Source organism: Mirounga angustirostris, unplaced genomic scaffold (assembly GCF_029215605.1).
Source record: "Mirounga angustirostris isolate CCGP_5_RB_7025 unplaced genomic scaffold, mMirAng1.0.hap1 SCAF_8, whole genome shotgun sequence".
NCBI classification, from domain to species: domain Eukaryota; kingdom Metazoa; phylum Chordata; class Mammalia; order Carnivora; family Phocidae; genus Mirounga; species Mirounga angustirostris.
The window spans coordinates 70,396,865-70,420,609 of record NW_026991716.1 but is presented as its reverse complement, the minus strand read 5'-3'; the positions used below and the strand labels follow the sequence as shown (position 1 = coordinate 70,420,609).

The following is a 23,745-nucleotide window of genomic DNA, read 5'->3' as shown; positions in this document are numbered from 1 at the left end:
CTGGACCTCAGTTTCCTTGATGGTGAAATGTGACTGGGGTCAGATTATATCCAATTTCCTTCTAGTTCTAATATCCTGGGACCATAGGTCAGACAACTTGCCTGATTAGTAATTTTCACCAGCCTCGGGAGTGGGAAACCCTTTTGTATAGACTTTTTCTTAACACTGGAATAGACGTTTCTTTTCCAAAGAACTTAGCCCCTTACATACTGTCAGGGGAAGATGTAATCCATATGTCAGCCAATAAGAGATCAGAGTTCAAGTGTCCAAGCCATTTACCCCACTTCTGCTCATCAGTGTTGGCATTCCTATTGTATGAGTCATCTCAGGAAAGTTTAGCCACTTTCATTAGGGCACAGCCCTGCACCCTGCTCTTCTTTTTCCCGTTTTTTTTTTTTTTTTTTTGGTTGTTGTTTGTTCTTTTGTTTTGGTCTCACTATTTTGTCTGTCTTCTAGCACATAATTGAATAAATCAGAAGATATCAAGGGCTCCATGAAGGGCCCTGCTCTATGCTAGGACATTGGGGATTCAGGATAGTTATGTCAAAGCTGTTTCCCCCTGTAAAATTTATATTCTGGGTGGGGAGATAAAACCCAAGCCTATGAAATCTTAATGAATAACATAAGACAATATATAATTAAGTGCCAACCTACAAATTAAAAAAAAAAAATCCTGGGGTTTCAGCAGTAACAGGTCATCGTAGATCTGTGGGGTAAATGGGATTTGAACTAGGTCTTAAACACTGGATAAAATTTTGGTGAGAAGTCTCTCTTGACCATAAGTTGGCAGAATCAGTCTTGGTAGTGAGAAGGACCTTGCTGTGGTCTTGTTAGTCATTTTCTGCCTCTCTCTCTCATCTGCAGTTTGTTGATAGTTCCCTTTTTCAGTTCTCTGTATCCAATTTCTTCTCATCTGTCCATAGATCCTCATACTTTATACAGATATCTGGATGGATTTTGCTGTTTAAAAATAAGCTGAAGCTCCTCTTTAGGTTTGGGGGTAAGGTTGTGAAGTCAGCTGATCAGATTGCCAAGCCACCTGCATTATTGACTTTGGCAGGTAATCTCAGGAATTTACTATGTTAAAAACAGCTCCTCCAGCATTTATAGTACACCAGTTATGTGTTGATAAACATGTATTCTAAAATAGCACTTCCTTTGCCCACACCTTTCCTATGTCATATATAAAAGCATACTGGAACAAGGTAAAATTGTATAGTACAAAAGGCACAGGAATGCTTTCTTTTTTATGGCAATGTGGAGTTGGGTGTGAGGTGGGATTAAATCTCTTGTAAGAGGCAAAATTCTCATTGCATAGTGGCTTGCAGATGAATCCAAGACTATAGAGAACATGAGTCATAACACTTCGTTTAAGCACTAACTGAAAGTTCTCAGAATTGATTAGCTTAACTCCATGCTTTGACCTTGGGAGCTGTAAGGCTCAGAACCTTGGTGTGTGGAGATGATTATCATTTGACTATTTAGGTCTTCACTGAAATTTAATTCCCTCAAAATGTAGCATGTTTCAGATGGAGAGTGAATTTGCCTGCACAGAACTCTTTAGTATATTGTAGCAGAATAGAAAAGAATTTGAGACACTTCCCACTTTTATGAAATTGATGGAGGTTAACAGTAGACAAATGGAGAAATGACATAATAAAACTTGTGAAGAAGTTTATAAACCAGAATAAAATAATAAAAAAAAATAATAGTAATAATAACAAATATGTTGAGAACTTACACTATCTTAAGTTTACAAAAGCTAAGGGGTAGGGTGTGGGATTAACAGAGGAACATGAACTTGTGAGTCTGGGGCCTTTACGGTGCTATATTCTGTTATTCTTTCCACCTCTCACCTGCCCTTTAGATCTATTCATCCCTTCAGGTCCAAAAATAATAAATTTCAATTTTTCAGAGAAAACTTCCTCAACATCTAGAACTACATTGTCCAATATAGATGCCGCTAGCTGGATATTTAAATTTAAATCAATTAAAATTAAATAAATTGAAAAATTTAATTTCTTAATTGCACTAGACATGTTTCATGTATTCATTAGTCATGTGTAGCTAGTGGCTATCATATTGGACTGTGCAGATATAGGACATTTCACAGATATAAAATGTGTCATTGGACAGCCTTAGCTGTAGTAGATAACCATAACACATAGCTTCTTTATAACAGTCAATATACCTAAATTACATGTACAATCTCTGTCTTCTTCTCTGGATTATATACCCCATGGAGTACAGACTTTCAATTCTCATAAATGCGGTACATTCATTATTCAGCACAGCATCTAGCATGTCTAATGTCTGATGCACAATACTTTTGACCAATCACCATAGGAAGACATTAATAACTGCCTGGATGAGTCAGAAAACATCTCCCAGAAGATATAACATTTGGACTGAATTTTGAAAGATGAATATGAGCTTGCTAGATTGAAAAGGGGACAGGAAAAGGGAATAACTTGATGTGCCTAAAGGAAATACAGTGGATTAGGAAACTGGCAATACAGTTGTGGAACCCAGGAGAGAGACAAGGGCTGCAGATACAAATTGAAGAGTAGAGTTGTGAACTTTTAGATTTGGTGGAAGCCATGGGAGCCACATGAGAGAACTTGTAGTATGAGAAAAGATGGGGATGAAATTCATACAGTGGAGAATACTAACTTTTACAGTATCCAAACAGCAGAAAAAGCCAATGAAGCTTGAAGGAGGAATTACAGAGGCAAAGGAAAAGGAAATTTTAAGAAGTAGAAAGTGGTCAGTAGAAGTCATGGAAGATTCAGTGTTGGTCATTAGCACCTAGGGGTGTGCTAATAACAAATCTTATTCTTTTCACATTCCTTAGCACAGTCAACACTGATGCTAAATCAATGAAGTCTAGCCATAGATAAACATTTTCAGCACTAGTAGATCTTCCTTCCTATTTTTTCTTGGTCAGAAACTACTCTCCTATTCTCTCTTGTCAAAAAGAAAAGGCTTTACAACTCACTGTCAAGAAGATGTATTTGACTGATAGTAACTTCACATTGAGTTTCTTCCAGGGGCATATGATCATTACTTTGCAGGGACGGGTGTCTAAAGCTGAACTTACCCTGTGACACCTGAAAAGAGAGAACCAAAAAAACAAGGGTTAGTTAGATGCTAAAGGGAGGCTGATTATGGTTCTAATGTTGGACTATCAGTTTCCTGAGCATAGGATGTTTTATCATCTCTGGGCAATGCCTGACATATAGAGGAGACCTAAATATCTGTCACACTGGTAAACTGAATGATTCAAATAATTAATTGCACTGTACTGTGAGTTAATGAATTGTCTGTCACTGAAAATATTTGAACAGAAATTATATATCCCCTAAAAGAGTGAAGTAGGTAAACTCCATGCTTTGGAGAAGATTGAAATAGAGGACTTGGATGCCCTCCTAGTCCACTATGCTGTGGTCATATGCAGTGAGACTTGTGATGGACAGAAACTTGAACTTCAAACATACTCTCTGTCTGAAGTACAAAGGCATAGGAAAAAGGAAATGATAAGAAAATGATGAGTTTTATGGAGATCTGGCATCCATATTCCTCCACCTGCCATCCAGGCATCCAACACATAGAAACTCACCATAACAGAATTGAGTGTAAGAAAATAATCCTCAGAACATGCTCAGTCTCTTGACCAGCCCCTCCCCCCACAGCTGCATCCTTTGGCTGAGCGCACCCTATCTTGTTCCTGTGTCCCAACCAACACCAGGTTGGTTGGGTGAAGACATATCCCAAATTTCCAGTATAGCTCAGAAAAACACTGGTGGGGTTGATTCATAAATGGGAATCTGTGTCCTGAGTGTTAATTTTGAAAAATAAACTGTAAACACCAGAAAAAGTCTAACGGTTTTGCTATTGCATTTCAGCAGAATTGAAATTTGCTATAAGGAATCTGGAAGTGTGATGATGTTGGAAGGGAAATAATTCTTAAGATGCACAGGACTTAACTGTCAGAGTGCTGACAACTCTAGAATTCTATCTTCAGTGCCATGCCCAAGTTGTTAGTTAAAGAGAAGATAGACAAGAATTCAAAATGAGTCTTACCCTTGACTCTGACATCCAGATTATTTATTGGCATACTAAAAAAAAAAAGTTCTATTGGCATACTAGTCATAGTAGACAATAGACAAGAGTTGAAAGCATGAGTTCTGACAGTTGCCAACCTAGGTTTGACTGGGACTCAGCTTTATGATTTTTGGCAAGTTGCTTACCCCCTCTCCAAAATTCAATTTATTCATCTGTAAAATGGGAATACATATCTCATAGTTGTTGTTAATAGTAAAATTAGCTATTAATTCTATACAAAGGGATAAATTCATAACTTGATTCTTGAAAAAAGGATATTTCAGAGCATTCGAGGACTGGGTAGGTGAAACATATAGAAAATGGGTAAATACATTTTGCCATGCTTACAGGGGGGACTGAGAAATCCCCAATTAAATCTAAGAGCTTTGCAATGGAATGAGATTTTTGCCAGTGCTGCCCCCCTCTCCTGTTGCCTGTTGAGATGACTAGGAAAGCTGAAGCAAGCAAGTGCTACTCCTCTGGGATTGATGAGTCAGAGGCAGAGAGTAAAGAGCAATCTGCTAAGCCTCTGTGACCCTGAGTCCCCCCTCCTCCTGGGTTCTGACTGCCTCTTGCCCAGTTTTGCATTATTTCACCATGGAGACAAATATTCTCTGGAGAGGAGCAGGATTTTGCTGGACTTGTTTATTGCTGCAATAACATCTGACAGGTGTTACACAGCTGCCTTCTTTCCAGCTGCCCCCTTGTCTCCTTTTACTTTGAATAAGCCTAGTTACCCCAAACCCCATTTCCACTGTGGATAGGACAGTTGCCTCACACCTTGGTCCCTGGTTGCCAAGGACCAAGCTGTGACAATACTGCCACCTCCCCAGTGTGACACTATTGTGCAGTGTTCATACACTAAGCTTTGGCATCAGACAACCATGGTTTCCTTCTTAGCTCCTGGTACCTACCTACCTTCTCTTACCCTCAGCATCTGCTCCTAAAACCAGGGTAATAGCATCTCATGTTTGTAGAAATCAGAGAAGATGGTGGCTTGAAATAAGCATTTGTTAGCTTTTAAGATTATTATTATTAAACATGCTCTCTGGGGCTTTGAATCTGCTTTTGAAACAATGCACTCCATATTCCCAATAGCCCTGGTAAAAGAATGAACTCTGAAAGTTACTTTCTTAGGCTCCTGGCTATCTTCAGATTTATGTATGTGCCTCTTCCCATAGGCAAAATGCCTGGCCAAACTACTGATTGAAAGACTCTGTATTCTCTTTTACTGCATTTATTATTGCTCATGAGTCTATGGGCTAGCTAGGTAGCTCTGGGCCCTGCTTAACTGATAACTGCTTAGTTCTGCTAAGTTCACTAATGCATCTTCCGTGTATTGTTGGGTTGGTTAGGAATAGAATGTTTTAGCAGGATCTCACTCATGTGGCCAGCTGATAGTTTGGGTGATGTGGTGGAAGACTGGGCTATGTGTTTATTTTCATCCAGTAGGCCAACCTAGTCTTATCTTTCTGCTGGTAGGCCAATTCCAAGAAGAAAAGGTAAAACATTCAAGGTTTCTCATGGCCTATGCTTAGAACTAGCATACCATCACTTCTGTGCCATTTTATTGGCCAAAGCAAGTCACAAAGTCAGTCCAGATTCAAGAGGTGAAAAAATAGATCTCACCTAATAAAGGGAAAATATGCAAAGGCATATTGCAAAAGGCATGGATAATAAGTTGTGAACATTTGGGGTCATCAGTCTATCACATCCTCAGGCTAAATTAGTCCTTAGCCCTGGGTACTTTCATCCTTGTCTCAGTAACTGCTACGTAAAGCTGAACTATTAGTCCACTGTATTCCATCCAAAGGGCTAAAAGTATTAGCTTTTTACAGTATTTTAGCAGCCATTTTCCTAGTGCCAGTGGAAAGGAAGATATACATAGTGTTTTGAACAGCTCAGAGTGACTGGTCTTCCCTTCTTTTCTGCTTCTCCTTTTCTCTCACTCTCCTATCCCCTACTGAATGTTCTTTGACCTGGGTAATCTACTCTGAAGAGCATGAAGCAAATGTAGAAAGTGGTAGGGCAAAAACAGGGGAGTAAAACCCCAATTTCTAAAAGTTCTCTGTTCTGTGTTTGCTCTTGGAATCACCTCATAGTTAAAATAATGCACAGTTGTCACTTGATACTCACTTTTGAGAAATAGTTTCTCTTTTTCCCTGCCTTCTATATCTATCACCAATATTTATTTCTCACCATGGGGTGATTGTTGCAATTTTTTCCACACTGAGTATATTTTTAGTCTTTCTGTAGCATGTAGGCCCACCATGGCCAGCATCTCAGGGCTCACTTCCCAGAGGGCATTTCTGTACATGGTCTGTGGATGTCACTCATGTGTCTGGAAACATAAAACATAGAAGGAGGGGAAATGTAAAGCACCAAAGGAAACGTGTGACTGTCAGTCATGGGGAGTGATGTTCAGGGACCAATAAAAGAAAGGCAAAAACACACAAAGGCCTACCCTGGAATGGCTGACTCCACCAAGTGGGAGTCTTAGGAAATTAAGGTTACAAAGTGACATGAAAAGCCAGAAGCATGATTCGTCTACCCACAGACTTTACTATCTGGTTATAAAGATAGGTCCTCATGAAATAACAGATAATGGCACAAGAAAAGAGATCATTAACTGTGCAACTGAGAGGAATGCACATAAAGAACAAAGAATTGTAAGGATGGCCTGGAGTGGCTAAGGAAGGCTGACAAACTCTGGTAGTCTGAAAATATAGGTTATTTTCTGAGATGATTCAGAATGCTTGGATCTCAAACAGGGGACAAAGGGGTCAAGGAGACTCCGTGTTCTTCCTTAATTTAATAATTTGCTGATTCAGAGACTGAGCTTCAGAGTTGGAAGAGACCTTATATGTCATCCAGAAAAAATGCTTTCTTGCCATCCAATGTTTGAAAATGTTGAAAGCCTTCTTCCACAAACCTTTCCCTCAGCCCTTGACTAGACTGGCAACACTCCAAACCTTATTGTATGGAAAATTGACTGTCTGTTTGTGTCTCTGCCGACACACCCTGAAGTAGGGGAAACTTAAGGCTCCTTGGAAGGAGACAGTTCATTTCCCTAGCCAGCACAGACCCATCACCTCTGCTTCAAAGCTTTCATTTCACATCTGAATCAAAGGTTGGCCTAACCATGGAACACAGCCCTGCCCTTCCTTTTTTTTTTTTTTTTTCCCTGTCAAAGTGAAAAATGGCTGGGTGGGAACTCTAATTATGTGGAACATGTTGGCACTGTTTTCATGCCCAAGAAAATTGGTGTAACCACTGTCCTTGAAGGAGATGAGGTGATGCTGTGGTGACCAGAGAGTGGTTGGTTGGCTCAGCAGTAGCAATAAAACCTAAAGTGTTTGCACAGTGTTTTATCATTTTAGGGAAACATATATTATTTCATTTGAATCTTGTTCAATTTAGTATCCTAGACCTAATAACTTATCATCTGCTCTCATTTCTCACACTAAAAACCAAGGTTAGGGAAGTTAAGTCGACTTAAGTAGGTTAGTAATCAAGATCTAGAATCTAGATCCTCCCCCCAGCTCTTAGTTTAGTGTTATTTTTATTACAATGTGTTTTAGCTCATTCTATGATTTTTAAAATTTATTTGGTAAGTTACTTTCTGAAAAAAGTCTCCAAAATAAATAAATATCATCAGTCTTTGTCCTCTTCATAAGGAAGCTAAAAAGATTCCAATGATTTGTCCCACAAAGTCAACCATAACTCTGCCTTTGTGAGGCCCTTTGCCTCACAAAATCTGCACTGTGACCCATTTAGGAATTTTAAAATGTACAAAATAAATCTATGGGAGGGAAAATATTTTAAAATTTAAGCAATTTCATTCCTATTCTAAAAATATGGGTCTACTGCTTGTTAATGCTGACAACATCTCAGTGAGGTAAGGAGGTCAGGAACACTATTATCTCTCTGTTTTTAAAAGCGAGTACACAGAGAGGAAATAACTTGCCCAAGGACATGGTGACTCAGTGAGCAGAGGAGCCAGGATGAAAACAGCTCTCATTTTTTACTTTCAATACACACCAAGACCATGATCCACATGGGTTACAGAATTATAGCCCTTCACAAACAAGTGCATATTAGTCAGACATGGAAATAATTATGGCCCTTTTATATTTTGAACAGAAAGTGAACTCTCAAAGATATTGGCAAAAGGAAAGCCAAAGATTCCTAAAGACTTTTATTTTTTTAACTTTTATTTCTAAGTCACAGATGGCTAGTCTGAAAATGGGAAAAAACCTTTCCTTGTCTTTTCTCTCAGGCCTGGCCTCATATAACACCTACTACCACACCCCTGTGGAGAGAAGGATTACACTTTCCACTATTCCCTAGGGTAGATTTTGTTCTTTTAAAATAAACAAACACTTGAAAATTTTTTTCTTCTAATATTAGCTTTGGTCTTGAACCAGAGTTGATTTGGCATTGAGTAACTAGAAAGGATGAATAGTATTTTCAATGAGTAGTAGAGGAGATTCTCTTTTGACAGAATCTTTTAAAATCATCATCCAGTATGATGAACCATAAGTGGGACTAATTTTGACAGAGAGAAATAACAACGGGAGACAACCACTCATCACCCTCCTTGGTTGCAGTCACATAATGATGCCAGTGGAGGCAGCTGCCTACATTCCTATTTCTCTAGACTATGTGCCATGGGTTTGGTTGTGTAATAATAAATTAACTTTTCAAAAAACTCACAGAATGGTTGCCTTTTTCAATTCACACAGATATTATGCACAGTGTCCAATAGAGGCCCTAACTCTATCCTTCCTAGTACTTCAATTTCTCTGCTCCCAAATTAAGTCTGCTTTCTCATATACTGCTAGCAATTTGGATTAACTGGTAAGTGAGTTACTTGCTGAATTGACTCTTTGCTATTTGATCCTCTTCCTGTAACATGTATATATTTTTTTTCTTAGAGGCAATGTGTCATTAAGACTGTATTTATAGGATCAACATTTATGATTAGATCTAGTACGATGATGGAGACCTCTTAATCTAGTGATCCAGGAAACACAATTATTAAGAGAAAATATGAATGGGCAAGTGGAGCTGTGAATTGCCCTCTAAGGTCTTCTAAGACTGCATACCAAAATGCCATAAACTGGGTTGTTTAAATAACAGAAATTTATTTCTCACAGTTCTGGAAGCTAGGAAATCTAAAATCAAGGTGCTAGCCAGGTAGGTTTCATTCTGAACCTTCTTTTCATGGCTTGTAAGTGGTCACCATCTCACTGCACACTCACATGACCTCTTGTGTACACACAGGTTGAGAGAGAATAAGCAAGCTCTCTGGTCTTATAAGGCCAATAATCTTATCAGATCAGGGCCCCACACTTATGACCTCATTTAAACTTGCTTCTTTAGAGACCCCATTTCCAATTACAGCCACACTGTGGGTCAGGGCTTCAACATAGGAATTTTAGAGGACACAAACATTCAGTCTGCAACAAGCCCAGAAATGACACAACAAATTCCCAAAGCATGAACATATTTTATTCCACTTTATTCCTAAAGAACAGACAAAAGTTTCTCTTCATAATATCATGAAAAGAATTTCTGCTTCAGAACTATGCTTGTAGATGCAACATGCACTGATACGTCAAAGACTAAGTGGTAAAGAAATACTTTTTATTATTCAAAATATAATTGTTTCCTTAAATTATAGAAGGATGTTAAGTGGGAATATCCCATAGACCACAGTCCTGCTTAAAGCTCCAAGCAAAAGTCAACAGTGTCAAACATCCATGCATTCTAAAAAGTGATGCTAGACTATGCACTCAGCCTTGCTAAGAGATGGTGAGAGTGCTTCTGTGACCTATCATTCACCTCCAGAAAAGGGGTGAGATGGAGGTGATGGATTAGGGGTGGATTTCTTGGAAGAATGCTATAGGCTTAGTAGGAAGGTCTGTGCTTATCGCCCCCACTCAAGCCAAACAGTTGATGCTTTAGGAAAAGCACCATGTATGGAGATTATAAGAAAGGAGCCAATAGCTCACCACCTGGATTAAATCAAATCTAGGCAAGCCCCTTCCTGGGCTTAAGAGAAAGTGGGAAGAGAATGCTCTTGGAAAGTTTTGGGAGGACCTAATCTTATGTCCTAGAATTTGGAGTGCCTGGTGTGTGTCACTTGTCTACAGTAGCCTACCATCCGGGGGCTGGCTGTAGCTTTCCCTAATGGCAAAGCAAGGATGAAAGGCTACCTTGGAGATGGTATGTTACCCTAGATGCTGAATGTTCCCATGAGCTAGGTAGATCTCATGAAAGTTGGCTGGACTAGAGCCATCCTGAAAGGACACTTTCCTAGAGCACTGCCAGAGGAGGGGAAGCAACCCCAGCTATAGGAGTTCACACTATTTAGAGCATAAGTGAGGGAGAGTCAACTAAGCCAGACTGAAAGTGAAGCCTGTGACCTGGAAGAGTACAGCGGCAGAGGTCTCTGAAGGATCTCATGACAGGAAGAGCTAGCATCTGGACATCTGCTGAAACAATAGCACCAGTCACCTCAGACTTCTTCTCTCTTTCCCTTTTCCCATCCAGAAGTTGCTGGAGGCAGCTAGTGGGTGAGAGGTCAAGAGGTTGGAGTGGTTTTCTTAATATCAGAGAATGGGATTGCAAGTGACTGGAAAAGCTATGAGATCTGCCTGAGATATCATGGGTGTAAATGGGAGGTCCAAAAGAGACGGTTTGGAAAGCCACGTGGAAGAAAAGTTGTTTTCTGTCAGAGCCCCACCAAGTCCAGACTATTCCATAAACTGGTAATACTTAAATTGGTTTGCATCATAGGATATTTTCCTGGAAAGACTTTGTAAGTAAAATTATATGAGAAACTTAGCAATTTTTAAAATTCTCCTAGAAGAATTTACAACTAAGTCTTCTTCATCTGAATACTTTTATTTGAAAACAAAGCTTTGGATAAAAGTTCCTCTTTGGAAACTTTAAAAAAAAAGCCCTTTTCTCATTAAGAAGTGGTTCCACTTGACAATGCCCAAAGCTGTCTTTTTGTATTATTAATTATACAATCCAAGAACCTAATTCTAAATGGAAAAAATAACTTCTCTCTCTCTTTCTCTATAAACATGTACATACAAATATATATTGTATATGTGTACATAAATATATAAAAATGTGTGTGTTGACATGTCAACTTTAGGCTATAATCCTCAGCTATTTAACTAAACACTAATCTAGGTGTTGCTATGAAGGGAGTTTGCAGATGTAATTAATGTCTATGATCAGTTGACTTTAACTCAGAGAGATTATCCGGGACAATCTGCCTGAAAGGCCTTATAGTAGGGCTAAAGATTCCCTGAGAAAAAGAATTCTGCCTGTGGACAGCTGCTTCAACTTGAGCCTGTAAGTTCCATCCCCTGTGATCTGCCTTTCCTGATGGCCAGTCCTACGGATTTTGAACTTACTCAGCCAACCACCCCAATCACACAAGTGAATTCTTTGTAATAAATCTGTGTGCATGTGTGTGTATGTGTTTCTGCTTCTCTGACTGAATATATATATATATATATATATATATATATATATATATATATACATATACATATACGTACATACACACACACACACACAGAGGATTATATGAGTAACCAGCCTACCAACCTTATTCCCCAAAACAGCCTTCCTTTAGTCAGGTCTACCCAGGTAAGAGTACCATAAAGCCAAAAACAAAACTAAAAAATCAGTGAAGATAAACAACTAGAAAGCTTATACTTGTGGTGAATGAAAAACTATAATGTTGGTTTTAGTAAACAATTTCATCTAGGTGGCAGTAATATCTAAGAAAACTTCAAAAGGATAGTTAAAAGAAGAACTTTTGTTTTTGTAGTTTGGCTTATTGGAACATTTAAAAATTAGATATTTGGAAGTTAATATCCCAACCCTCTAGAACCAGACTTTCTGGTTGCACATTTCAGTTCCACTTTTTAGTAGTAATGTGGCCCTAGGCAAGTTAGCTCTGTGCCTCTTCTATAAAATGGTGATTAACAATGATGCTTTATCCAGGGGTTGCAGTAAGGATTAAGTGAGTTAATACACAATTTATGACAAAGCATGGCACATGGGAAGAACAAAACATTAATTGTGTTTGTTATCATAAATGTACTTAGCTTGAGAAACCACTTGAATCACAATATGCGGTTAGAGTTGAATACAGTGTTCTAGAGAACATCCAAATGAAAAAGAAAATAAATTGTTCTACCTGAATATCTCAAAGGAGAAAGTTTGCACAATGTTAAGTGTTAGGCTTGTAAAAACATCAAAAGTCCATTTTTCAAAATGTTGTCCTTTATTACTTTGGTGTGCATCCTGTTAACTTGAAGGGCTTTGTCTCCTTCCCCTAAGAAATAATGTCAGGTAGAGTTGCATCTTTTCTGCTTATTTTATTTTCTAAAATATCCAATAACGTTCAGGTGTAGCTGGTAATGCCTAAATCTTTCTTCTCATGGTAATACAAGTGGAAAAAGCTAGTTTGTATGGTTATTTGTAGATCAACATTTCTCCATTTTTAGACAGTTTTGCTTACTTTTTAGAAAAAAACCCAAATGTGATATAACCTAAAACTATGAATTATGATTCAGGACAGTGGAAGTCATTGCCATTTCTGAGGCTTTAAGTCCCAAGATTGCCTGGATCCCTGTGGTGCTCAAGCTGACTTTTGTTCCTCTGCCTCAAAGAAGGGCATCTACAGCAGTGACTGCATGAGGCTGTTATGGGTTGAATTGTGTCCCTGAAAAAGGTGTTGAAGTCCTAATTACCAGGATCTGTGTATGTGACCTGATTTGGAAATAGAGTCTTTGCAGGTGATCAAATTAAGATGAGGTCATTAGTGTCCTTATAAAAAGGGGACATTTGGACACAGAGATACACCCACACAGGGATTGTAAACATCACAATTATGCTTCCACAAAGCCAGGGAACTACCAGAAGCTAGGGGAGAGGCCTGGAACCCATCTTCCCTAGAGCCTTCAAAAGGAGCATGGCCCTGCTGACAACTTAATTTTGGACTTCTGGCCTCTAGAAGTCTGAGAAAACAAATTTCTGTTGTCTAAACCAGTCAGTTTGTGGTATTTTGCTACAGCAGCCCTAGAAAAGTAGTACAGATTTATAACATGCTTTTTAAAAAATAACTTATGCTTTTCATAGTGAAACCCTTGAGAATTCTCTATTGAAAATTCTATATTGGATGATTTTAAAAATAAGTTATGAGGGACTGAATATTGTCTAAGCCACATCCCTGGAGGAGTTTATTCCAGAAAGGGAAATTAAAGAGTCATTCAGACTAATAAATATACTGAGCCTTTGGCCTATGACATCTGTATTCAATGTGTCTCATCTGTATTTGATGAGTCTAGCCTGTGGCAGTCACCTATAACTTATGAGATGTAAAACCCTGTTGGGCTCAAACGTGACAGAGAAGTGTCCATCATTCATTCATTTCTATTTCATTAAACCTTAGTACATTTAATGTGCCAATATTCAGAGTAATATAGACAGAGGCATGAGTAAAAGTCTGCTGGGAAGTTGGTAATAAAAATACTTTTGTGGGTGATAGAGCAATTTCACCCACTCAAATCCAACTGTAAAATATTCTTCACAGAGACGAGATAACCCAAAGGCTGTGCAGTTTGACACATACATATTTCCCCTTCGGTCATAATTGCCCTGCTGGCCAGTGTGTGGGGACTGTTTCTTTGCTTTGTTTTTCCCTCTGGGAACAAGTTTTCCTAAGAAAGGGGGAGAAAAGACAGCAAGGTTGTTGTTCGTTTGAGTGTGGAAATGCCATCGTGAATAAAGAAAGAAAAAAAAATGCTCCAACTTCTGGTACAATCTGTAGTTGCAATTCCACACCTAGATTAGTTTAACATAGCCAGGACAGCTTGATTAAATTATACATATCAAAGTGAAGATGCCCTTGGCCATTGAAATTCAACAGGGAAGGAATTTTATGACTGAATTGAAGCAAATCTGAAAAGTGAAGAGGCCTGACTAAACCCTATTTCACCATGCCATTAAAATCACTGTTTGGTGTTAGTTTCTGAACCACAAGGTTGAGTCATGATTTAAAATATGAATAAATAAATAAATCCCGAAGAATACAGGCTTACAAAATAACATGCATTGATTCCCTTTAATGGAAAAATTTAGCTGATATATACATAAGACTTATAAATGAGATCTAAAGTCAAATACTACTAGTGCATACCTGCTATGTATAAGGACTTTGCTGGGCCCTGGGAGTAACAACAAGGAAGGATAAGGAAGGCAACTACTCCCAAGAATCTGAATGTCTGCTGAAGAAGTCAGGACACATATAGTGAATATGTACCTAACAAAAGACTGGGATATACATAATCTGAGTCAAAAGGATGATATAGCATACGGTAAATGCTATAGGCATTCAAAAGAAGTACAGGTTGCATTAATTCAACCCTTTGTTCATTCACTATTTCACTAAGTCAGCAAATATTTAGAGTGTCTATTAAATGCCATGTTCTAGGCTGAGTGAGAAAATAATTGTACATAATATGCGCATAGCAGTCTGAATTTACAGATCACAGTAACATCCATGACCTCACCTTCTCATTTTAGCTTCACCTTAACCCCATTCTACATGTAGGGAAATCAAGACTAAGAATACTCAAAAAGCCAAGCTAACTAATCTAAATGAAGATTAGAGCTAGACCTAAAGTTCTGAAGAGCAGGTTTCAGATATCAGGTCTGGGGGTTTGTGAGACCTATGAACTGAAAGTCATGTGAGTGAGCACATGTTTAGGGCAGATGGGGGATTTTATTTTAAGTCTCTTGAGTTTGAAGCAATGGTGGGATGTTCATGTGATGTATCAATTGGGCCTTTGGAGACATGGGTGGGCCTGCATCTTAAGAGTCAATGATAGCCAAAAATATAGGAGTCATCCTTCTAGAAATGATAGATAATTCAGGTATTACTAAGAGTTGATAGGTTTCCCAGAAGAGAAAGTATTAGTTGAGAAAAGGGGCAAAGGTTGCAACCTTATAAAAAGCTTGTGTTTTGGGGGAAAGGATTGACAAGAGCGGTCACCAAAGAGACAGTGAGTACAAAGGGTAAAGGTAATGCTGTTTCATCCCAGAGGTTGATAGGATTACTTCAGGAGGAAACATGTCAAAAGCCACAGAGAATACAAGGACAAGGAGGGCTGAAACAAGGGCCTTTGAGGATAGCAATGAGGAGCTGACTTATGGTTCTAAGGACACAGGTTCAATGAAGCAGTGGGAGCTGAACAAGATTATGTTGAAATAGGCAGGTAATGAGAAATTAAAACAATAGAAATTTATGACCCTTCTTTGCTAATATACTTATAAATTTCTCTCCACTCCAAATTTCTGTGAATGTGTTTCTAAATTTTCTTCTAGTTCTTCTATAGTTTCATTTCTTACACTTAAATTTTGTCCATTTAGAGTGCTCAACTTGCTATATGCTGGGATCTAATTTATTTTGTTTCAGTATGAACCTGAGTCTCAACATATTTACTAGAAAATTACCCTTGGGGTACCTGGGTGGCTCAGTTAGTTAAGCATCCAACTATTGATTTTGGCTCAGGTCATGATATCAGGGTCGTGGTATTGAGGCTTGCATTGGGCTCCCTACTTGGTGGGGAGTCTGCTTAAGATTCTCTCCCTCTCACTCTGCCCCTTCCCCCACCCAAATAAACAAATAAACCTTAAAAAAAAAAAAAGAAATCATCCTTTTTCCAATGACCTGAATTGGTATTTGATAATGTTCTGTTAGCATTCAGTTGGTTAGGATTCCCTCCTCAGCCGATCCAGTATTTACAACCAAAATTGTGTAGCTTTCTTTTTACAGCTTTGTCTCTTATATTTAACCAAATTTTGATAATAAGAATGTATTTGTTTCATTAAATGTTTTAAAATGGCATTCCCTATTTTTTAATACTCTAAAATGCTTTAGAGAGCATGGGAAATATCTGTTCCTTGACACTTGAAAGATAGACTTACACAATGTTGGATTCTAGACCTTCCTTGAAATCTGAAAAACAATGTCCATAGCTATGGACCTATTAAGACATTTTGTTCCTATTAAGTTGTCTTGATCATTTATATTTTATCATAAACTATTACATAAAACATCTACCATTTTCATATTAAAAATATTTGTATAAAAATTTTATACTATATTTGTATAAAGTATTCTCTTACAATTTACAATGTTCCCATGTTTCTTAATTATATAGGCTTTATTTATTTATTTGTTTATTTATATTATTATTTTATTTAAAATCAATTAGCCTAACTTATAGTACATCATTAGTTTCAGATGTGGTGTCAATAATTTATCAATTGTGTATAACACCCAGTGCTCGTCAGATAACATGTTAAGGAGGGCACATGATATATAGGATTTAAAAAGAATTTATTATTAAAATATAGTATTCATCACGACAAATGTAGTTGCCACCTGTCACCGTATGTTATTACAATATAATAGACTATATCTTCCTGCTGTACTTTTCATCCCCTTGAATTATTTATTTTATAACTTGAAGTTTGTGCCTCTTAATCACCTTTATCTATTTCACCCATTCCCCCCAACCCACCTCCCCTCTGGCAATAAGCAGTTTGTTATATGTACTTAAGCATCTTTTTTTTGTTTGTTCATTTGTTTCATTTTTTAGATTTCACATATAAGTAAATCATATGTCATTTGTCTTTTTCTGTCTGACTTACTTCATTTATCATAATCCACTCTAGGTCCATCCATGTTGTTGCAAATAAGAGCTCATTATTTTTTATGGCTGAGTAATATTCCATTGTCTATTTCTATACAACATATTCTTTACCCATTCATCTATTAATGGACACTTGGGTTGTTTCCATATCTTGGCTATTGTAAATAATGCTGCAATAAACATAGGAGTGCATATAGCTTTTCAGATTAGTGTTTTCATTTTCTTTGGGTAAATATTCAGTACCCAGTGGAATTACTGAATCATATGGTATTTCTATTTTTAATTTTTGAGGAACTCTATACTGTTTTCTACAGTGGCTGTACCAACTTATATTCCCACCAATAATGGTTTCTTTTTCTCCGCATTCTTACCAACACTTGTTATTTCTTGTCTTTTTGATAGTAGCCATTCTAACTGGTGTGAAGTCATACCTCATTGTGGTTTTGATGTACATTTCCCTGGTAAAAAAGTGTTGTTGAGCATCTTTCCATGTGTCTGTTAGCCTCCTGTATGTCATCTTTGGAAAAATGTCTACTCAAGTCTGCCCATTTTTAAATTGGATTTTTTTTTTTTTGCTGTTGAGGTGTATGAGTTATTATTATTATTATTATTATTATTATTATTATTATTATGTTCAGTTAGCTAACATATAGTACATCATTAGTTTTTGATGTAGTGTTTAACAATTCATTAGTTGCATATAACACCCAGTGCTCATCACAACACATGCCCTCCTTAATACCCATCACCTGCTGAGTTCTTTATATATTTTGTATATTAATCCCTGACTGTATATATAATTTTCAAATATCTTCTCCCATTCAGTAGTTGCCTTTCTGCTTTGTTGATGGTTTCCCTCACCATGCAAAAGCTTTTTAGTTTGGTGAGGTCCCAATAGCTTATTTTTGCATTTGTTTCCCTTGCCTGAAGAGCATCCATGTTGCTAAGGTTGATTTCCAAGAGATTACTACCTATGTTTTCCTTTAGTAGTTTTATGGTCATAGGTCTCAAATTTATGTCTTTAATCCATTTTGAGTTTATTTTTGTGTATGGTGAAAGAAAGTGGTCCAGTTTCATTCTTTTGCATACAGCTGTCCAATTATCCTATCATCATTTATTGAAAAGAATGTTTTTTCCCCATTATATATCCTCATCAACTTTGTTGTATATAGATTAGCCATCTTTGTGTGGGTTTATTTCTGGACTCTCTAGCCTGTTCTATTGATCTGTGTCCATGTTTGTGCCAGTACCATATTGTTTTGATTACTATAGCTTTGTAGTATATCTTGAAATCTGGAATTGTGATATCTAACTCCAGCTTTGTTCTTCTTCTCAAGATTGTTTTTGCTATTTGAAGTCTTTGGTTGTTCTATACAAATTTTAGGATTATTTGTTCTAGTTCTGTGAAAAATGCTACTCTTCTTTTGATAGGGATTGAACTAAATCCATAGATTGCTTTGGGTAGAATGGACATTTTAACATTAATTCTTCTAATCCATGAGCATGGTATATCTTTTTTTTTTTTTTTAAGATTTTATTTATTTATTTGAGACAGAGAGAATGAGAGAGAGAGAGCACATGAGAGGGGGGAGGGTCAGAGGAAGAAGCAGGCTCCCTACCAAGCAGGGAGCCCGATCCGGGACTTGATCCAGGGACTCCAGGATCATGACCTGAGCCGAAGGCAGTCGCTTAACCAACTGAGCCACCCAGGTGCCCGAGCATGGTATATCTTTCCATGTGTTTGAGTAGCCTTCAATTTCTTTTATCAATGTCTTATAGTTTTCAGAGTTTAGGTCTTTCACTTCCTTGGTTAAATTTATTCCTATGCATTTTATTCTTTTTGTTACAACTGTAAATGGGATTATTATTTTCTCTTTCTGCTATTTTGTTATTAGTGTATAGAAATGTAATAGTTTTCTGCACATTAATATTGTATCCTGCAACTTTATTAAATTTGAGTTCTAATAGTGTTTTGGTGGAATCTTTAGGGTTTCCTAAACATAGTATCATGTTTTCTGCAAATAGTGACAGTTTTACTTCTTCCTTACCAATTTGAATGCCTTTTATTTCTTTTTCTTGTCTGATTGCTGCAGCTAGGACTTTCAGTACTATGTTGAATAAAAGTGGTAAGAGCAGACATCCTTGTCTTGTTCCTGGTCTTAGAGGAAAAGCTTTCAGTTTTTCACCATTGAGTATGATCTTAGCTGTGAGTTTTTCACATATGGCCTTTATTATGTTGAAGTATGTTCCCTCTAAACCTACTTTGTTGAGAGTTTTTATCATGAATAGATGCTATACTTTGTCAAATACATTTTCTGCATCTAGAAATGATCATATGGTTTTTATCCTTTCTCTTATTAATATAATGTATCATAATTGATTGATCTGTGAATAATGAACTCCCCTTGCATCTATGGAATAAATCCAATTTGACCATGGTGAATGATCCTTTCAATGTATTGTTGAATTTGGTTTGTTAATATTTTGTTGAAGATTTTTGCATCTGTGTTCATCAGAGATACTGGCTTGTTGTGTCTTTGTTTTTGGTATGAGGGTAATTCTGGCCTTACTGAATGAGTTTGGAAACATTCCTTCCTCTTCTATTTTTTGTAACAGTTTGAGAAAAATAGGTATAAACTCTTCTTTAAATATTTGGTAGAATTCACCTATGAAACCATCTGGTCCTGGACTTTTGTTTGTTGGGAGTTTTTTTTATTACTGATTCAATTTCTTTCTTTTTTTTTTTTTTATTCAATTTCATTATTAGTAATTGTTCTATTCCAATTACTACTTCTTCTTGATTCAGTCTTGGAAGATTATATGTTTCTAGGGATTTATACATTTCTTCTAGGTTGTCCAATTTGTAGGCATACTTTTTACAATTTTTTTTATGGCATTTTCTTATGATTCTTTGTATTTCTGTGGTGGTATTATTTCTCCTTGTTCATTTCTGATTTTATTTGAGTTCTCTGTCTTTTTTTCTTGATGAGTCTGGCTAAAGGTTTATCAATTTTGTTTATCTTTTCAAAGAACCAGCTCTTGGTTTCATTGATTCTTTTTTTTTTTTTTTTTTTAGTCTCTATTTCTTTTATTTCCATCTGGTCTTTATTGTTTCTGTTCTTCTACTAACTTTGGGCTTGACTGTATTTCTTTTTCTAGTTCCTGTATGTTTATTTGAAATTTTTCTTTTTCTTTTCTTTTTTAAAGATTTATTTATTTATTTATTTGGCAGAGAGAGAGACACAGTGATAGAGGAAACACAAGTAGGGGGAGTGGGAGAGGGAGAAGCAGGCTTCCCTCTGAGCAGACAGCCCAATGCGGGGCTCAATCTCAGGACCCTGGGATCATGACCTGAGCCAAAGGCAGATGCTTAACAACTGAGCCACCCAGGTGCCCCTGAGGTTTTTCTTGTTTCCTCTTAGAACTGCTTTGTGGCATTCCAAAGGTTTTGGACCATTGCATTATATTTTGATTTTTCTCTATTTTTAAATTTCTTTGATTTCTTCATTGATCCATTGAATGTTTAGTAGCATGCTGTTTGGCTTCCATGTGTTTGCATTTTCCAGTATTTTTCTTGTAATTGATACCTAGTTTTATACCATTGTCAGAAAAGATGCTTGATATGATTTTAATTTTCCTAAATTTATTGAGACTTGTTTTGTGGCCCAGTGTGATCTATTCTGGAAAATGCTCTATGTGCATTTGAAAAGAATATGTATTTTGCTGTTTTTGGATGGAAAATTTTGTAAATATCTGTTAAATCTCTCTGGTCTAATGTGTCATTTAAAACCATTGTTTCCTTGTTGATTTTCTGTATGGATGATTTCTCCATTTGGGTGCAGAGATATTTACAACTGTTATATCTACTTGTTGAATTGATTTCTTTATCATAATGTAATATCTTTTGTCTCTTGCTATAGTCTTCATTTTAAAGTCTATTTTGTCTGATGTAAGTACTACTACACTGGATTTTTTTTTTCCTTTTTGTTTCCATTTGCACGGAATATCTTTTTCCATCCTTTCATTTTCAGTCTGTAGGTGTCTTTAGGTCTAACATTGAGTCTCTTGTAGGCAGCACAGAGATACATTACCCCCCCCTTTTTTTTAATCCATTCAACATCCTATGTCTTTTGATTGGAGCATTTAGTCCATTTACATTCAAAGTAATTATTGATAGGTATCTACTTGTTGCCACAATGAATCATGGAACACTACATCAAAAACTAATGATGTACTGTATGGTGACTAACATAACATAATAAAATTAAATTAAATTAAAAAAAATTTTTTGTAGTTCTCTGTTTCTTTGTTTTTCTTTTGCTCTCTTTCTTTGTGGCTCAGCTCTCTTTAATATTATCCTCAGATTTCTGTTTATTTTTGTGTATCTATTACAGATTTTTTTTATTTGTGGTTACTGTTGGGTTTGTAAATAACATCCTATGTATATAGTACTCTATATTAAGCTGATGGTTGCTTAAGTTCAAGCACATTCTAAAAGTACTAAATTTTTACTCCCCCTCCAAGTTTTATGTATTTGAAAACATATATTACATTTTTTTTAAGTTTTGTGTATTCCTTGACTAATTTTTGTAGATATAATTGATTTTGCTACTTTTGTTTTTTAACTTCCATACTGGCTTATACATAATTAATCTACTACCTTTACTATGTTAGCTTTCACCTGTAAATTTTTTTCCTTTTGAACTTTCTTCTAGTTATGGCCTTATCTTTCCACTTAAAGAATTCCCTTTAGGAGGGGTGGAGCAAGATGGTGGAGGAGTAGGAGACCTGGATTTTGTCTGGTCTCAGGAATTCAGCTGGATAGGGATCAAACCATTCTGAACACCTACAGACTCAACAGGAGATTGAAGAAAAGAATAGCATCAACTCTCTGAACAGAAAAGTGACCGCTTTCTGGAAGGTAGGACGTGCAGAGAAGTGAATCTGAGGCAATATTTGGGAGGATAGACGGCGGGGGAGGGGCCTCCGTCAGCCGCTTCTGGCAAGTGATAGAGCCGCGGAGCACAAAATTGGAACTTTTAGAAGTCGGCTCCGCTGAGGGACATCACTCGGTGGCTAAGCGGAGGGTGGAACCCTCGTGGGACAGTGTGGTCTCAGGACCCTCGGGGTCACAGAAAGACCGGGGGTGCCTGAGTGTGACAGAGCTCCCAGGTATTGAGCGGGGAAGCAGGCTGTGGAGACGGAGCCCAGGCGTGCATTCTCAGCTCGGGGTTGTCATAAACCGTGATCTGTGGCACAGTCGGGCCACTACTCCTCCAGCAGGGACCCAACAAGCGGCAGATCTGGGGAGACTCACCTTCTTCCCCTGGGAGGAGAGGCATGGGAGTGCACCACAGGGATCTGCTGGGTTTGGAGACTCCACCCGGGGTCGGGTGCCAGAAATAGAAATGCGCGATCACAGGCTGGGTGAGCACAGAGTGTGGCCGGAGACCAGGGAGATGGGAGTGACTGACGGCTTTTTTCTGGGGGCGCTCTGAGGAGCGGGGCCCCGAGTTCTCGGCTCCTCCGAGGTGGAGATTGGGAGGCCGCCATTTTCACTCTCCGCCTCCAAAGCTGTACGGAAAGCTTACAGGGGACAAAAGCTCCGGAGAGCAAACCTGAACGGATTATTTAGCCCAGACCAGGCAAGGGCAGGGCAATTCTACCTCCGGCAAAGACATTTGGGAACCATGGCAACAGGACCCTCCCCTGGAAGATCAGCGAGAACCGCCAGCCAAGACCAAGTTTACCGATCAATGAAAACGGCAGAACTCCAGCGCTAGGGGAATACTGCACATAGAATTCATGGATTTTTTACCATGACTCTGTAGTCTTTCAAAGTTAATTTTTTTTTAACTGTCTTTTTTTTTTTTTTTGAATTTTTCTTTTTCCCTTTTTCAACCAACATCTTATCAATTCCTTTTTTAAAAAATATTTTTCTTTTTCATTTTTAGAGTCATATTCTAACTCTTCCTAGTAGTTACCCATATTTTTGGCATATATATATATAACTTGTTCTCTCTTTAAAACTTTGAGATAGTTTCTTCTAACAGATTAAAATATACCCTAAATCTCTAGTGTACGGTTTTTTTCTACTCCCCTGCCTGATCACGTTCCCTCCTTTTTCTTTTTTTTTTTAAATCCTCTTTCTTTTTTCAAACAACTTCTTATCAATTCCTTTTATAAAATTTTTTATACTTTCCACCTTTACAGTCATATTCCATCCCTTCATCATATCAACCCTTATTTTTGTACATATATAAGTTTTTCTTTCTTTAAAATTTTGGGAGGTACTTTCTTCTAACAGACCAAAACACACCCAAAATCTAGTTGTGGCACTGACCTACATACCAGCCTGATCATATTTGATCATATTCTGTTTTTTGTTTTGTTTTGTTCTGATTTTTGTTTCTTTTTATCTTTATCTTTTTCTTCTTTTTCTTTTTTCTCTCTTTCCCTTTCTTTTCCCACTGCTTCAGGTCTTTTCTGATTTGTTTAGAGTATATTTTCTGGGGACGTTGTTACCCTGTTAGCATTTTGTTCTCTCATTAATCTATTCTCCTCTGGACAAAATGACAAGATGGAAAAAATCACCTCAACAAAAAGAACAAGAGGTAGTACCAACTGCCAGGGACCTACTCAATATGGACAATAGTACGATGTCAGATCTAGAGTTCAGAATCATCACTTTAAAGATACTAGCTGGGCTTGAAAAAAATATGGAAGTTATTAGAGAAACCCTTTCTGGAGAAGTAAAAGAACTAAAATCTAACCAAGTCGAAATCAAAAAGGCTATTAATGAGGTGCAATCAAATATGGGGGTGCTACCTGCTAGGATAAATGAGGCAGAAGAGAGAATCAGTGATATAGAAGACCAAATGATGGA

At 37.4% G+C, this 23,745-nt stretch overlaps 1 long non-coding RNA gene across 1 annotated transcript in view; it reads left to right on the top strand.

The window, feature by feature from the left end:
- Nucleotides 1-21,774, top strand: part of LOC129045518 (uncharacterized) — a 54,753-nt gene extending 32,979 nt beyond the window's left edge. Inside the window, exon 3 of the long non-coding RNA XR_008505342.2 lies at nt 21,575-21,774. This is a non-coding gene — a long non-coding RNA (uncharacterized LOC129045518). The remainder of the gene's footprint in view (nt 1-21,574) is intronic.
- Nucleotides 21,775-23,745: the final 1,971 nt, after the last annotated feature.